The sequence below is a fragment of the Rhinopithecus roxellana genome, chromosome 6 (assembly GCF_007565055.1).
Source record: "Rhinopithecus roxellana isolate Shanxi Qingling chromosome 6, ASM756505v1, whole genome shotgun sequence".
NCBI classification, from domain to species: domain Eukaryota; kingdom Metazoa; phylum Chordata; class Mammalia; order Primates; family Cercopithecidae; genus Rhinopithecus; species Rhinopithecus roxellana.
In genome coordinates, this window is record NC_044554.1 from 74,245,903 (window position 1) to 74,261,872 (window position 15,970).

At 35.9% G+C, this 15,970-nt stretch overlaps 1 protein-coding gene across 1 annotated transcript in view; it reads right to left on the reverse strand.

Annotated features, from left to right (window-relative positions):
* The window catches only part of MACC1 (MET transcriptional regulator MACC1), a 78,961-nt gene that overhangs the window by 23,982 nt on the left and 39,009 nt on the right, over nucleotides 1–15,970 (reverse strand). The window lies entirely within an intron of this gene.

Sequence of the window (15,970 nt, forward strand, 5' to 3'; positions counted from 1 at the left end):
TAAAAAATGCTCAAATTCCAGATGAATACCAATAAGCAAATCTGGAAATGTATTACTGATCCCATATAAAAGTAATGAATGAGAATCCCAAGGACAACAACAACAGCAACAACAACAACAAAAATAGTAAGTCAAAAACTCAGTAAATAAACATTTCCTGTTTGGTGATTGGAGGACTAAATATCACAAACTAAAAATTTTCCCCTAAATCCTTGTATACATTCAATGCAGTTCCACGAAAGATTGCATGCAATGTGTATGTGTATTTGTTACTTATTTTTTAATAGTTAAAATTGTATTTATGTCTTAATGGATAAAATTGTATGTATTTATTGCATACAGCATATGGTTTTGAAGCATGTTGTGTTTAACAATACATACAGCAACAATAACTTCTTAAACTATTTTAATATTTATATAGAAAAACAAGGAGCTAATACTCAAGATAATCCAGAAGAAAAGCACGACAGAAGTAATATGCACTACCTATCAGATATCAGCGTTTATTTTAAATAGGCTCTAAGTAAGACAACATGGAAGTGGAACATGAATAGATGAAGGACATAGAATAGAGATCTCAGAACCAGACCCACCCTTATACAAAGGATTGATACATGACACAGGTGGCCATACAGAGTGGTGTGGAAATGGTGGATTATTCATTAAACAGTGATGTTGCCATTGGTTGTGTATGCTTAAAAAAAATTACATTGATTACTATCTCAACCGGTGCACAGAAAATAAATGCCAAAGGATTAAAAAATCTAAAAGTGAAAAAAAAACCTTTAAAATTTGAAAGATAATCTAGAGGTTGTCTTTATGTTTTCTGGGAAGGAGAGAATTTCTTAAACAAGGCACATACACTTATGCAATATGCAAATCCTAAAAAATAAAACCACACATTAGAATAAGACATCCTATATATCAAAGGACATCAGTAAAAACACAAGCCAAAACTGGGACTATTTATTTTCATTGCACATGACTGAAAAAGGAAAAATAATGGGATTCCAAAATATATCAAAGATTCCCACAAATCAATAAACAAAATAAAACAGCACTATAGAAATTTTTGAAAAAATTCTGCGAATGAACATTTCTCAAAAAATGGAAACACAAATGATCCCTAGATAAATGGAAATATGATCAATCTCCTTGGTAATTAGGAAAATGCAAAATGAAACCCTAAGAAACACAATTTTTACCTACGAAATTTGCAAACATTTTAGTCTAGCCACACCAATTATTGACAAATAAGTGCAACAAAGGGAAAGTCTATATATTCATCGTGGAAGTGTCAATATGTGCAACCACTTGGAACTTAATCTGACATTGTCTAGGAAATATGCTTACAGCCTAGTACCCAACAATTCCAATTCCAGTTATTTGTTTCAGTGAAAACTCTGCAGATGTGCATCAAAGAGATATACATGAATATTCATTATATTATCAAAAAACCTTGAAATCCCTAGGATATTCCCCAGAATATCCTTTGCCATATAAGTAGATAAATGAATTGTGGCATATTAACGCAATGAAGTATCATACAACTATTGAAACAGATGAATCACAACTGAAAGTAAGAACACATACTAGTAGTCAATATCTCATGTCTGGGACTCAGTCTTCTTTACCTATATAATTTCTCTTCATCCCATGACAACACTGAAAAATAGCTGTTATAAATATGACTTTCAGAATCTCAGCAATAGAATGTAACTAAACCACAAGGTCAAATAGCAAGTGAGCCACTGACCAGAAGTTACTTGTTCATGTTACAACTACTGCATGCAGCCCATGACTTAGGACGCCACATATCCTATGTCAGACTCAAGGTTCCCAATGTAACTTCTGAGACTGTCCCACCTTCCAGTCCACATTTCCAGTTATTTTTTTAATTATCATTATTTATTTATTTAGAGATGAAGTCTCGCTACATCGCCCAGGCTGCAGTGCAGTGGTGCGATCTCGGCTCACTGTAAACTCTACTTCCTGGTTTCAAGCGATTCTCGTGCCTGAACCTCCAGAGTAGCTGGGATTACAGGCACCCACCACCAGTCCTGGCTAATGTTTGCATTTTTAGTAGAGACAGAGTCTTGCCATGTTGGCCAGGCTGGTCTCAAACTCCTGACCTCAGGTGATTTGCCCACCTCAGCTTCCCAAAGTGCTGGGATTACAGGCAGGAGCCACCACGCCCAGCCCAGCTACTTTAAACCTTATCTTTTGTTCTCCTTTGTGTATGTTGACCACACCTCCTTCACCTGTGACCCTTACTTTTTTGTTATACTCTTCTTTGTAGTTCTTTACTTTTTTTCCTTTCAAGTAGTTTATTTTATTTTTTAAAGAAACCAAAAGCCTTTTCTGATCTATAAAAATGAAAGAAAAAATTAAAACAAGATGGAAAAGAGGGAAAAGGAATAAAAGAAAAAGAAAAGGAAAAGGAGGGAATCATGTGTTTCCAAGCATGATAATTAAATAAATCCAAAAATTGTCTCATAAGGTGGTATGCTTAAAAAAATCCAATGTTGCAATAACAATTTTTTCCCTGATTAGGGAAACTACATCCAAAAAATGGGTAAAATGTTGAATTATGCAACATTCAAATTGCACTGAAACCTCAAATTTCCTGGCAGACCTTCCAAATGCTGTGGTTGATTTTACCAAATATAATGTCCAAAATTAAAAGTTTTTAGCACAGTATAAGTAGCCAAAACTTTGAGGTAGAAAAGCTGAGCTCAAGTTCCTCAGCAAAATGTAACAAACTAAATTAAAATGAGGAACAAATGTTTAAATGGAAAAATATTTCTGAAAAGATAAAATATATTTTTAAAAAATCAACTTAGTAAACTACCTAAACACTTTTATTTTTTATGAGGAAAGAGCAAAATGAGCAATATATACTGAGGATTCCATTGAGGTAAATAACCGTTGATATGAAAAATAGTTATAACCAAATGGTATGTAGGTAGAAGTCCTCAACCACATAAAAAGCAGGAATGGGCCGGGCGCGGTGGCTCAAGCCTGTAATCCCAGCACTTTGAGAGGCTGAGACGGGCGGATCACGAGGTCAGGAGATCGAGACCATCCTGGCTAACACGGTGAAACCCCGTCTCTACTAAAAATACAAAAACTAGCCGGGCGAGGTGGCGGGCGCCTGTAGTCCCAGCTACTCGGGAGGCTGAGGCAGGAGAATGGTGTGAACCCGGGAGGCGGAGCTTGCAGTGAGCTGAGATCTGGCCACTGCACTCCAGTCCGGGCAACAGAGCGAGACTCCGCCTCAAAAAAAAAAAAAAAAAAAAGCAGGAATGATGCCTTATGCAGCTATGACCTTGAAGGCTCATAACCTCTCAGAAACAAAGGCACCAAGTGGTCATTAGCTGAGGTTCTTTGTGGATTATCCCTATTCTCCAGTCACTCAAGCAGGTCTTCACTGTCCTTCAAGGTAGTTGTTCCAAATCTCAGTGGCACCAGGATCACTTGGAAGGCTTAATCAAACAACCCTCTGGAACCACCCCAGTGTTTCTAATCCAGGAGGTCTGGGATTGTGCACAAGAATTTTATTTCTAACAAAGCTGTCAAATGATGCTGATGCTGTGGTTTGGTTCCAGGGGGCACTTGCTAAGAACCACATTCTGAAAGCCATTCTTAAAGCTCCTTCCCTAGCCAAATGGTTTCCCTAGCCACTCTCACTATCCCCCAACAAATCCTCCCTCTCACAATCTTTCTCTACACAACACATCCCTCACAGTACTATACTAAATCTAAATTTTTTTTCCATGAATCCAAGGAGAGGTGGTATGGGGGGGGGAAAAAAAAGAGTCCTTGGCTGGAAGGACAAAGATCTGCCTGGCCGGTGGCATTGCTTGTTTACACAGGTGCAAATCACACTAGCCACATTTAGCATTTCCCTGTGTTTTCTTCCAATTAAATCCCATACTCAATGACAACTGCTGCCCAAAACAGGATTTTTTTTTTTAACTTTGTCTAGAGAAACATGAGTCAGTCTTTGTTGGAATGAGTAAATGAGAATAGAGTACTCTAGTATTCACTTAATTTGGGACATGGTTTTTCAATACGCCTTTTAAAAACACTTATGCTGATTTTGCATGATCCATTACTTTTTTCCTTAAAAAGCCAACAAAGTTTTGCCCTTATTTATTTTACTATTTAAACTAGGCCCTAAGCAACTAGAAACATTTACCAAATGTACAACTTAGCAAACAAAATATATTTATATAGAAGATATAAATATAGAAGATATTTTTGTGAGGGTAAGGGGTGGGGAGCAATGCAGCGTTTGGAATAAGTAACCAAGAAAACAATACCACTTAAAAGAATTATTTCTTTAAAATGTGCCCTTTGAATTGTTTATGGTAGTAATTACATAGTGAAAATTGTTAGTGTTAGCCAGGTGGTAGGATCAAAGTATTTTCCAATTAGTCCTTGAATACCTGAAGCCCCGATGATTTCCATGAATTTGTACTGTATTTAACTCTTGATCTATGTGATAATAAAAACATGTCCTTGTAGGCTATAACTCTTATAGGTGACTGAAAATACTAAAATGTCAGGAGAGCAACTGTTGGACTAGTAGACTTTTCCTTCATCCCCCAAATGCCAAACCTGCTCAAGTAACATTGTATTACTTATAAATCCAACCAGTGTTTTATTTTTTTAAAAAAAAGCCCACAAAGGGATGATAATCAGCTGATGATACTCACCCGGTATGATTTTATTGGACATTACCATGCTGTGAGTGGGCTTACTGGATCTTACCCTAGGGCAACTTCTGATGGACTAGTGGCACTCTCTGATTGGTAATTTTTAATAATATACATACATACACAAGCACACTTTCTCCCAGTTATTAAATACTTTGAGTGTTGCATCTGATTTATTCTAACCAAATATTTAAAAGGCCTGACCCGGCAAATGTCAGCAGTTACTTTTCCCCAAGGCAAAGGGTTTCAGAAGACTCTCCAGGAAAGGGAGCAGGCCCCTCAGGGCATTAAGCAGTATTATAAATCCATAATAATTTCTCTGATACCTCCAACCCTGGGAACTCAAAATATTTCATCAATACATCATCTTGTTAATATCACCAGGTCAAGATGTCTATCACTTCTTTATGTCTTATTATCCTTCCATCACTGGCAGAACTGAAGTTCAGGAAAATCATAATAATTTCACAGCATAACATCATATTAGTGAGAATAAATCAGGGATATAAAAACAGTAGGTCAGAAACTGTTTGATGTGTAGCTTAGTGATGTAGTCAAGGAACATTCCCAGAAACCTAGGTCTGGAAGAGAAGGTATAAAGGACTCTCTGAACAGATACACAAAAGGAATATCTTGGGCCTGTAAAAAAAAAAAAAAAAAAAAAAAAAGAGATACAATATAATCAAAAGAACTATTAAAAAAAGATAAAATATAATCAAAAGAACTATTATTTATTATTTATTTGGAGCATGCCACACTTCTGGTATCATGCATAGCTTTTCTTGTTCACTTGCAACAACTCTAGAAAGTTGGCTCTACCATCATCCTTATTTTTTTTTAATTTATTATTATTATTTTTTCAATGGAGATGGAGTCTCACTCTGTCACCCAGGCTGGAGTGCAGTGGTGTGATCTCAGCTCACTGCAACCTCTGCCTCCCGGGTTCAAGCAATTATCCTACCTCAGCCTCCCAAGTAACTGGGACTACAGGTGCACGCCACCACGCCCAGCTAATTTTTTGTATTTTAGTAGAGATGGGGTTTCACCATGTTGCCCAGGCTGGTCTCAAACGCCTGAGCTCAGGCAATCAGCCCACCTCAGCCTCCCAAAGTGCTAGGATTACAGGCATGAACCACTATGCCCGGCCCCCGTTATCCTCATTTTAAAGGTAGGGAAATAAAGGCTTAGGGACATTATATACTCAAGATTATAAAGCTACTAAGTAGCAAAGCCAGTCTTTGAACTTAAGGATACTAGATACTAGCAAACACATTTTTTAACTCTACACAATGCTTTCTACCTATGGGTTAAACCTTCTCTTCCGGAAGAAGTGAAATTTGAGATTATACCCTGGGCCTGTTGCTGGAGAGTAGTATCAAGCCTCAATATTGATCCCAGAAGATCTCCAAGTTCACAGCAGGACCCGCATCATGGGCATGTGACCTGTACAGTAAGACCGAGCCCCACTCTCGAATAGGCCCCATGCTTGGTGTAATGCTCTGCCACTGCCATCTTGAACTACCTAATATGTTTTGAACAAGAGGTCCCATATTTTCATTTTTCACTGGTTCTGCAAATTATGCAGCTGGTCCTGGTTCACAGAGTTGGCAACCTTTACTCTTCAGACCCAGAGAAATGATTAAAATTACAAGGGGCCATGAAGAAAGGAGAAAAGCATTATTTTGGATGAAGAATGCTCATTTTCAGATGATGAAGGCAGGCTGCAAAGAGGTTGATAGATATTTGTCTTTTTTATGTGAATTCCCTACAGTATGTTCATTTTACGCACATACCCACAACACACATGCCCTTCCTTGGCTTAAAAATATTTTGAGAAATTTACAAATAGTCAAATAACACAATGAGTTTAAACAATGAGTAAGTGTATATTATTCTTCAGTAAAAAAAAAAAAAAAAAATTAAAAACAAAATAAGTGAATAAATAAGGGTGACATTTGCAGGAAGTTAGTAGGACAACTTCAAATAAAAGCAACTTCACAAACATCATGCTGTAAATTCCAGTATACCTACTAGCAACAGCCCACACATTTGGCTCTCCAGTTTCTGAAAGTGACCAAAATAAGGCAAACATGATTAGTTACAAGCTTCACAGTGATCACAGGATACAAAGAAGCCACTTAGCAGCAGCACCAGCAATACCTGGAATAAAGAGGGGTGTAGAGGAGCATGTAACTACTGGGGACAACATCCTCAGCCCCGCCTTTTACAGTATGTTCAACAGTAAATCTCTTTCATGGAACTCTTTCTTAATGTGTGTTGATGTCATCTCACTCAAAGGCAATTCTGTCAAGCCAGGTGGAGAAGATTGGGCCCAGATAGGCAGCTGTCTGCCTCCGTATTCTAAGACAAGCACACATGTCAGGTTACAATCCCAAAAGGACAGGACCTAGTCCAGTAAAATCCACTATACTTGGTTCCTCTCAACAGAGTTTCCCTTTCCACTTTTCAAGCCAGAGCTGACTGAGACATTCTAGGCCTAAGATCCAGAGCAGCTTTTTCTCTTGAAGACCCAAACAATTCGCTAAGTTAAAGATGGGAGTCACGTTCTCTTGCAAAAATTGAGATGAGTAAACTTGAGATGAAAATTGAGATGAGTAGCTAAAATGTAGCCTGAGATCATTCTACCTCTGCATGCTGTGCCATGATATGGACTGCAGTTTTCCTCAGAAACAGTTTTGTTACTGCTCCCACACAAGAGCATACATTTCCAACTTTCAAGGACACAGAGCAAAGCTGTAGTACTTTCACTGTGAAAAACATTTAATGACTTCTTTTACCTAATCCCCACTGTTGCCATAAAATATTCCCAGTGATACGTCTCTCAAGTTTAACTTTAAGCAATAGATGTTTCAAGCAAAGGCTAAGGAATAAATTAGCTACAAATCTTGTCCCTGGGATTGGACAAGTTTAATTATTGCAAGAGTAGTTGGATACGACTTTGTGTAATTATTGACCTACAGTCATTTTTCTTTCCTGTACCCTTCTATGCAAAAGACGTTTTCTGGGTTGTATTTTTCAAAAGATATAAAGATCAAACCCCAATTCAGAAGGGATGGACAAGACAGGGGTTTGAGTTGTTACTGACAAAGATATGTAAAGAATATTGGAAAAGAGGAAACTGAATAAACACTGTGAAAGTTTGTCATTTTAGCTTAATTATTAAACTTGACAATACTTTTCACCTCTCTAAAGGGGTAATATAAAAATTACTGTATCATTTAAAATTAGATTTGTATTAGTACTTTTACAGTAAAATCAAGTATTTTTAGCCAACACTTGCTCAGTTGTTACTGTATGGAATTAATTGTAAGATTCCCAGCATTCTTTGCCAAGAGAAAAACACTCTGACATTTTGTGTATATCCACAGTTTTCCTTGGTTTGAACTTCAAACACTAATGTGAATCATTTGAATATCATCTGACAAGGCTACCTACTTTAAAGGGAGTAAACATGAATCTTTGGTCACTGTTAAGTGAAAACAGAATGTTTACGCACCGACGTTTGCTGTGAGAAAGAGCCTATGAATAAAATTTGGTAGAATGGGCAAGATTAAAGAGAGACTCATTACACCACACCATCCAATTCTTAAAGCAGGAATTTCCCTTAAATTCTCAACAATTTATTACATCTAGTTTTTAATGTTTCAGGGAATCACAGCGTTTCTATTTGTTATTTTTGTAAACAGAATGGTGTGCAACAGTATGAACTCTTTGTCAAAGCACTGACTTGAAGAATACTAATGTGCATACATGTGTGCATCTATCTATTCAGAAATATAGAGAGCTAATAGAGAAAGATGGATATTGATATATACATATATATGATTCAGCTGAACAAAAATATTTTTGTTATTATTAATGTTCCACTGCTTTCTGACTACTAGAAACTGGAAGATTCTTTTCTTTTCTTTTTTTTGAGGTGGAGTCTTGCTCTGTCGCCCAGGCGGGAGTCAGGCTATCTTGGCTCACTGCAAGCTCCACCTCCCGGGTTCACTCCATTCTCCTGCCTCAGCCTCCCAAGAAGCTGGGACTACAAGCACCCGCCACCACATCTGGCTAATTTTTTGTATTTTTAGTAGAGATGGGGTTTCACCATGTTAGCCAGGATGGTCTCGATCTTTTGACCTTGTGATCTGCCTGCCTCGGCCTCCCAAGGTGCTGGGATTACAGGCATGATCCACTACGACTGGCTGATCATTTTCTTTCTTAGAGACAATTATATCTTTTTTTTGAGACGGAGTCTGGCTCTGTCACCCAGGTTGGAGTGCAGTAGTGTGATCTCAGCTCACTGCAGCCTCCAGGTTCAAGCAATTCTTCTGCCTCAGCCTCCCATGTAGCTGGGATTACAGGTGCCCACCACCACACCCAGCTAATTTTTGTGTTTTTAGTAGAGATGGGGTTTCACCATATTGGCCAAGCTGGTCTCGACCTCCCGACCTCAGGTGATCTGCCCATCTCGGCCTCCCAGAGACAATTACATCTTCAAAATTTCACTTATTTCAACACAGTATCAAGTAGTGATGTAAGTTACAAGAATTCTGAAGGAAAAAACTGAGAGAGAGGAAAACTGCCCTGGGTAAGAAAGGAAACCAACTGAGGAGACTGAGGATCGGGACAAGTGATTGCAGTCTAAAAGGGAAATACGAAATAAAAAGGCATAACTAATGAGAATATTCTGAGGGAAGTACTGAGAGGTATGCATTGTCAACCCTAGCATCAGTTCTCCCACACAATCTTCAGAAAAAAATCTATGTTACTCACTGATTCAGGAAACATTTATAGTGAAAAAAAGAGGTGTTGAGTCCAACTTAACAACAGGAATAAAAGGAAAACACGGCAGCCCAAATGAACATACGGGTTACAAGTAGGGTGAACCGCCATTGATCTGGGTTTGCCCAGGACTGCCCTGTTTTAAAATTGAAACCTGCCAGTTCAGAGCAAACTATTATGGTTGGTTACCACAGTTACAGGAACATGTTAGTATAAGAGTACATAGTCCAACATAAGGAATGTAAAATATTCAATGTAAATCTCTTTTCTATCTGTATGGACTTTTAAAGTATTTTAAACCATCACGAGGAAGAAAATAAAATATATAAAGATATATACACATATATTATATATACACTCACATATATATTTGAGCTATATAGGAACGACTTTAATTTCATGTTTAAATTAATTATGTTTTGTTATTCTACTTTCATGTGTTAAATTCTAGTGGAAACAGAATAAAATACAAAAGAAAATACAAAAGAAACCATTCGGAATAGAATAGGCAGAATTGCCCATCACTGTCATTTTTAATTCTTTCGATCGACCTAAAAGTTGAACCCCGTCACTTAACCACCTGAAGTGACAGTGAACCTCTCTAAGAAGGAGCTCTTCCCCTCCTTTTTCCTCCATCCCCCGCTTTATTTAATGCAAGTGGAATACTTAAGGTCAGGAGCCTGCCTCCTTGCTGAGAGCCTGTGCTGCTCTGGGGAAGCTAGTGGGTTCCTTGTGATCAGCTGGGGAGACTGGAAAAAGGCTCAGAGTTGTCCCCACAGCACCACCTGGTGCCAGGTTGGGGTCTTCCTGGACTGCTGTTGAGTTTCGTCCTGTTCTTGCTTCCTATCTCCTTATCATTTTCCCTAACCAGTTTAGTATAAAATTGGGGATCTCAACCATTCCTCTGCATCAAAATCAATTTCAGAGCTATTTTTAAAAATACAGATGCCCAGAAATCATCCCAAAAGTCCGAGATGGATCCCAGGGTTCATTTATTTTTATAAAAAACTCCTGGGAGATAAATTGAGAGCCACCAAACCATAAGTATGAGGTGACAACATACCTATTTTGTTTTGTTTTATAAAAGCATATTATTAAACATAATAAAACATATGGCAGCTGAAGAAGCCCATCCTTACCCTGGCACAAACATGTCTCGGGACACTGTGCTAGACATAGGATTTCACTATGATAAAGGAAACATTTACGGCTCTCTTTCTTGTGGCATGGCCCTTTCTAGTATAACCCTGTGATTATAGGAAAGACTAGTTTTGTTCCAGGTTTTAGGGACAAATTCTTCCTCCCTTAGTGTGATTGCCGGGGTCACTATCTTTGTCTTTTCTTTTCCTTTGAATTGTAAGGTCTAGATAGAGACACTTCTGGATAGTAAGGTGATGTAAAGGTTGCCATTGGCATCAGTCCTTGCTCTGCCTGTAGCTTATGCAAAAAGTGCATTGTAAATAGAGTGTGAGCTCAGCCACTCATAAAATTGTGTGTTTGCCTAGCATTATCTGCTTCAAACCCACTGTGCTAACGGGCAATCTGATCTTGGGTCCTACCCACATACCATCTTGGGCCGACTCACCAGTAGTATCTAAAATGTAATAAATTCATTTAAATTATGGTGCCATTAATCTGTTTTAGTACTGACTGGGGTCACTGAGGTTGATACTCTTGGATGTGATGGGGAAACTAGCTCTGAAAGTGAGGCTAAAGGAACTCTCCTGTCTTTTGAGGAGCAGTTGCATCACATGAGTATGTTCATAACATGGATAACTGTCTGCCTTTGCATATGTAGATTCAGATTTGATTTATAAAAATTGGTTTGGGTGTATGGTTTCAAAGAAGCAGGTAAGTTCATGGATGGTTAGTTGGATGAACAGACAACATTTAGCACTTACGTGTGACTTCTTGATGATCTGAGGTTGCCTGAATCACAGGGATTTTCTCAATCCTCTTTAGACCCCAGCACTTAGCATAATTCTAAAATAAGTTCTGAATAAATATTGGTATAATTATTAAAATGAAATGATAATGCAATATGTGTATAAAGACGAAAAAGAACCAGACAGAATTTGTCAATGAATAAGATGACAGTTCATCTGTAAGAATCATGTTGGGAAGCTTTGCCCTGTCAACATCTGGGAAAACTTAAATATTTCTGGGGAAGGAATGTGAGAAGTTCATTTAAGACTTCTAGGATCAAATACAATGAATCTACTGTTTGAATTCAGGTAGGAGAAAGAAATTTTAAAATGGTTAACTAAATTTTATGGCCCCAGCAAAATCAATGTTATAAAATTATAACTATTTGGGAAATTGCAGATAGTATGTTATGTGCAAAAGCAAGATATAAAATATTTTATATGGTATAATGCCTTGTGTGGGTATACAAACATATACAGCTTACAGAGTTTTTAAATAAAGAAAAGTATGAGAATAAAATACAATTCTTGTCGCCAAAATCTACTATTGATGTTTTGTTTCATGTGTATTATTTCAAATAGTATTTCCCTATTCACATAAAATATTATTAAAAAGGGAAATATAAAGCATATAGCAAAAGTAGGTACTGTGTGGGTATCTCTGAATGTGAAATAATGTTCACATTTGTATATGACTATTCATGGTATCAACATTCATTTAAATACTCTTTTCCCTTTGCCTTTCAAGAACAATTTACATCCTTAAATTTAAAAAATATATATTCATTATTTTGTATTTCTTTTGGAAAATCCTATACTACCATTTTCCCAGTTTTCTGTTGATAAACTTGAAAAATATTCTAATTCTAAATATACGAACCCTTATATGTTGAATATCACATATCGCAAATATCATCTCCCAGTATCTTCTCAGTTCTTCTATTTTAGTTATGATATTTTATGTCATATTCTAATTTTATGTTGACAAATCTATAACTCTTTTCTGACTTGGCCTCTGTTTCTATAGAAAGATATCATCTACCCTGAGATAAAATGAACATTAACTTATATTAGCTTTGATTCCTTATGGCTTTAACTTTTTTTGATGAACTCTAACCCGGCAATGTTTTATTTTGGTATATGACGCAAAATTGAAAGCACTATTTTCCAAACTATCCATTATTCCAACAACCACTAAAAGAAATCTGTTACCACCAATATCATAAAATAAATGTGTGTGAATATGTACAAAATACATACACATATTTAATCAATGTTCTGGTTTTTCTGTTCTATTTCATGGATCATCAACTTTAAAAAATGACAGGCAAAGGCAGATTTAAAAAATTGATCTAGCAATAGAACATAAAAAACACTTTATAGGTTATTTTCAAAGATATCTGCATCTAATATATATAACTCTTGATACATTTTCAAATGTATTGCAAAATCAGCATTTTCATATAATTGCATACATGCATATATGTTCATAAAACTATGCATGTATATTTATATATTCATATATTAGGGGGTTTTGCGGCTCTGGCACTGGTAAATAACCAAGAAAAATTTTAGGTAACATTTCATCCTCTCACCAGAAGACTGTCAATGTGTTTAATCTTAAAAGCAGGCTTTTCTTCTATTTCTCCTTCTTATCTTTCACTTGGATGAAGAAATAGCATTTTAACATGACTCTTGGCCCCAGTGATAAAACCTAATGCTAATATGTTTGCTGACGGTGAAGCTGGAGCAGCCTTAAATCAATTCCTTAGAACTATTTGGAATATAGCGAATATTCAGCTGGAACACTAATAAAAATCTTTCCATTGTAGGCTACAAAGAAAAGTCAACACTGAAAATCAGAGATCAGTGTTAGAAGTGGACACTACAACTGACCTCTTCCATATCCTTGGGTATTATTCCACCTCTTGAGCCGCCGTTTATGCTGTGGTGCCCATCTCATAAGGCAGGTATGGAAATCAAGTCAGATGTTAAAGATGATAGTGATTTGTAAACTGTAAAAAAAGTATTAAGTACAACAAATATTCTCTCAAAACTTATAGTGATTTGTAAACTGTAAAAAAAAAGTTATTAAGTACAGCAAATGTTCTCTCAAAACTTATTAATAGAGTATTTTTTTAGGTTTCTGAATAGACTATTGTTTTATGGTCAGATTATAATTTAATTTCATTTTACAATGTATACAAAAAACATGTTGCACATCTTAAATATATACAGTCTTCATCAATTATACCTCAATAAAGTTGGTAAAAAGAAAATATAGAGAAGTCTATACATGAGATCAAATGGCATAGAACTGTAGCAGGATTAATTAATCTGTCAAGTCTCACTGTTGATGATGGCAGTGCCAGATTCAACCCCTATTGAATTGATCAAGTCTATTGTCTTAAAAGCCTGGATTACTAATCATGATGTTTCTCGGTTCTTTGAAAATAGGGATAAAATAATAGTTAATTTAAAAGACTAGTCTTATGCAATGTCTTTTAAAAATTCAACATAAACTTCCCATATGCCCAGCAATCACCCTGGATGTTTATCCCAGAGAAATGAAAATTTATTTTCCTAGAAATGTATTTGCACAAGTGTTTATAGCGGCTTTGTATTTTATAGCCCCAAACTGGAAACAACCAAAATTTCCTTCAGTGAGTACATGATTTAAAGAACTGTGTTACATCCATACCATGAAATTTTACGCAACAATAAAATGAAAGAAACTATTAACACATGCAACAACTTAGATACATCTGAGGCATTATGCTGTGTGGAACAAGCCAGTCGCATAAGGTATGATTTTATTTACATGACATACTCTAAATGATAAAATTATAGCGATGGCAAGCAGGTTAGTGGTTGCCAGAGAATAGGGATGGTGAAGGGAAGAGGAGTGGATGTAACTATAAAGGGGTACCATAAGGGAGATCTTTGTAGTGATGAACTGGTTTTGTATCTTAATAGCACTGGTAGTTATACAAATCTACACATATGATAAAATGTCAAAGAACTATACATGCATACCTTGTACCAGTGTCAATTTCCTGGTTTTGATATTGTGCTACAGTTATGTAAGATGGTCCCTTAGGGGAACTAGGTGAAAGGTATATAGGATTTTGTACTATCTTTGCAAATTCCTGGGACTCTATGATTAGTTTAAAATAAAAAGTCAAAAAACTGGAAATACACAAGCACAGAATGTTTGAAATTAACTAATAAATTATAACATTAGGCATGAAATTTCTGTCTCTTTGTATCTAATTATATCAACTTTTTCAACTATGCTGTTCAAATACACTCTATTCTTATAATTATTTTATACCTGTTTAATTTTTAAGTTTCTGTTGAAGATGTGATAAAATTTTGCACCATGATTTTGAAATTGTCTCAGTCTCTTGTAATTCAGTCAGTTTGTGCTTTCTATCTTAAATAGTTCAGGGCTTTGCTGTTAATCCATGTAAGTATGTGAAGGTTATATTTTCTTAGGATTTTTTCTTTATTTTTCTCTGGTGTTTCTCTTTATTCCTATTAGTGCTTCTTTGTTCTAACTTATATTTTATGTGATATTAATATTGCTATGCCAACTTTATTTTGATTATTGTGCTTTACCATTTTAACACACATGTTTTTCACAGTTTAATGTCTCTGAAATTGTGATGCATATGCAATTAATTTTGGAGTTTAGCTGGCTTTTTTGGTATTATATAAAATAATAATGCATCTTAAGATGGGGGAAGTCTTAAATCCAACGAAATAAAGTATTTACCTGACATATCTTTTCCCATCTTATTTCAACCATTTGACTGGTTGTTCCAGCCCCAAATTGCTGGACTTTTTTAAACAATTCACACTGACTGGAAGTCTTCACCTTTAAATAGTTGAGTTCCATCCCTTTAACATCATTTAAAAACATCATTTTTTAATTTCTCTCCATTACCTTATTTTGTGTTTACTTTTTTGCTTTATTTATCTCCCCCTTCTATTAGATGAATAAAATGTTCAATAGCTCCTCTTGTTCCCAATTCCAGGTTTCTAAACTCTATACATTTTGTGGTAAGTTTTAAGATCTCAGTTTACCTACTTACTTATAAATATTCATCAGAATGTATAAATTTATTTTATATTTCTTACTAATACTCAAACAAAAAATGATCATTAAAATCTCTGCTTATTGAAAGATTGCACACTATTATTGTTGCCCAGAATGTTAATCTTATTTCACACACACACACATACACACACATACACACACACACACCCCAGAGAATAATTGATTCAATTTATGCCTACATTTTATACAATTCTGTGGTCATAATTATTCTTATGAACTATGCTTTTGTCCTGAATTCACAAGATTTATAGTTGTATGCCTTCAACATTTTGAAGACATTTTTTCATTATCTTTTGGCATGGATTAGGTTGATGAGCCATCTTCCATGGTTTGGTTGGTGTTCTTTTGTAGGGAGTTTTTTAAATCTTTCTGTTAGATTTTAAAGAACTTCTCTATATTCTTGATAGTCT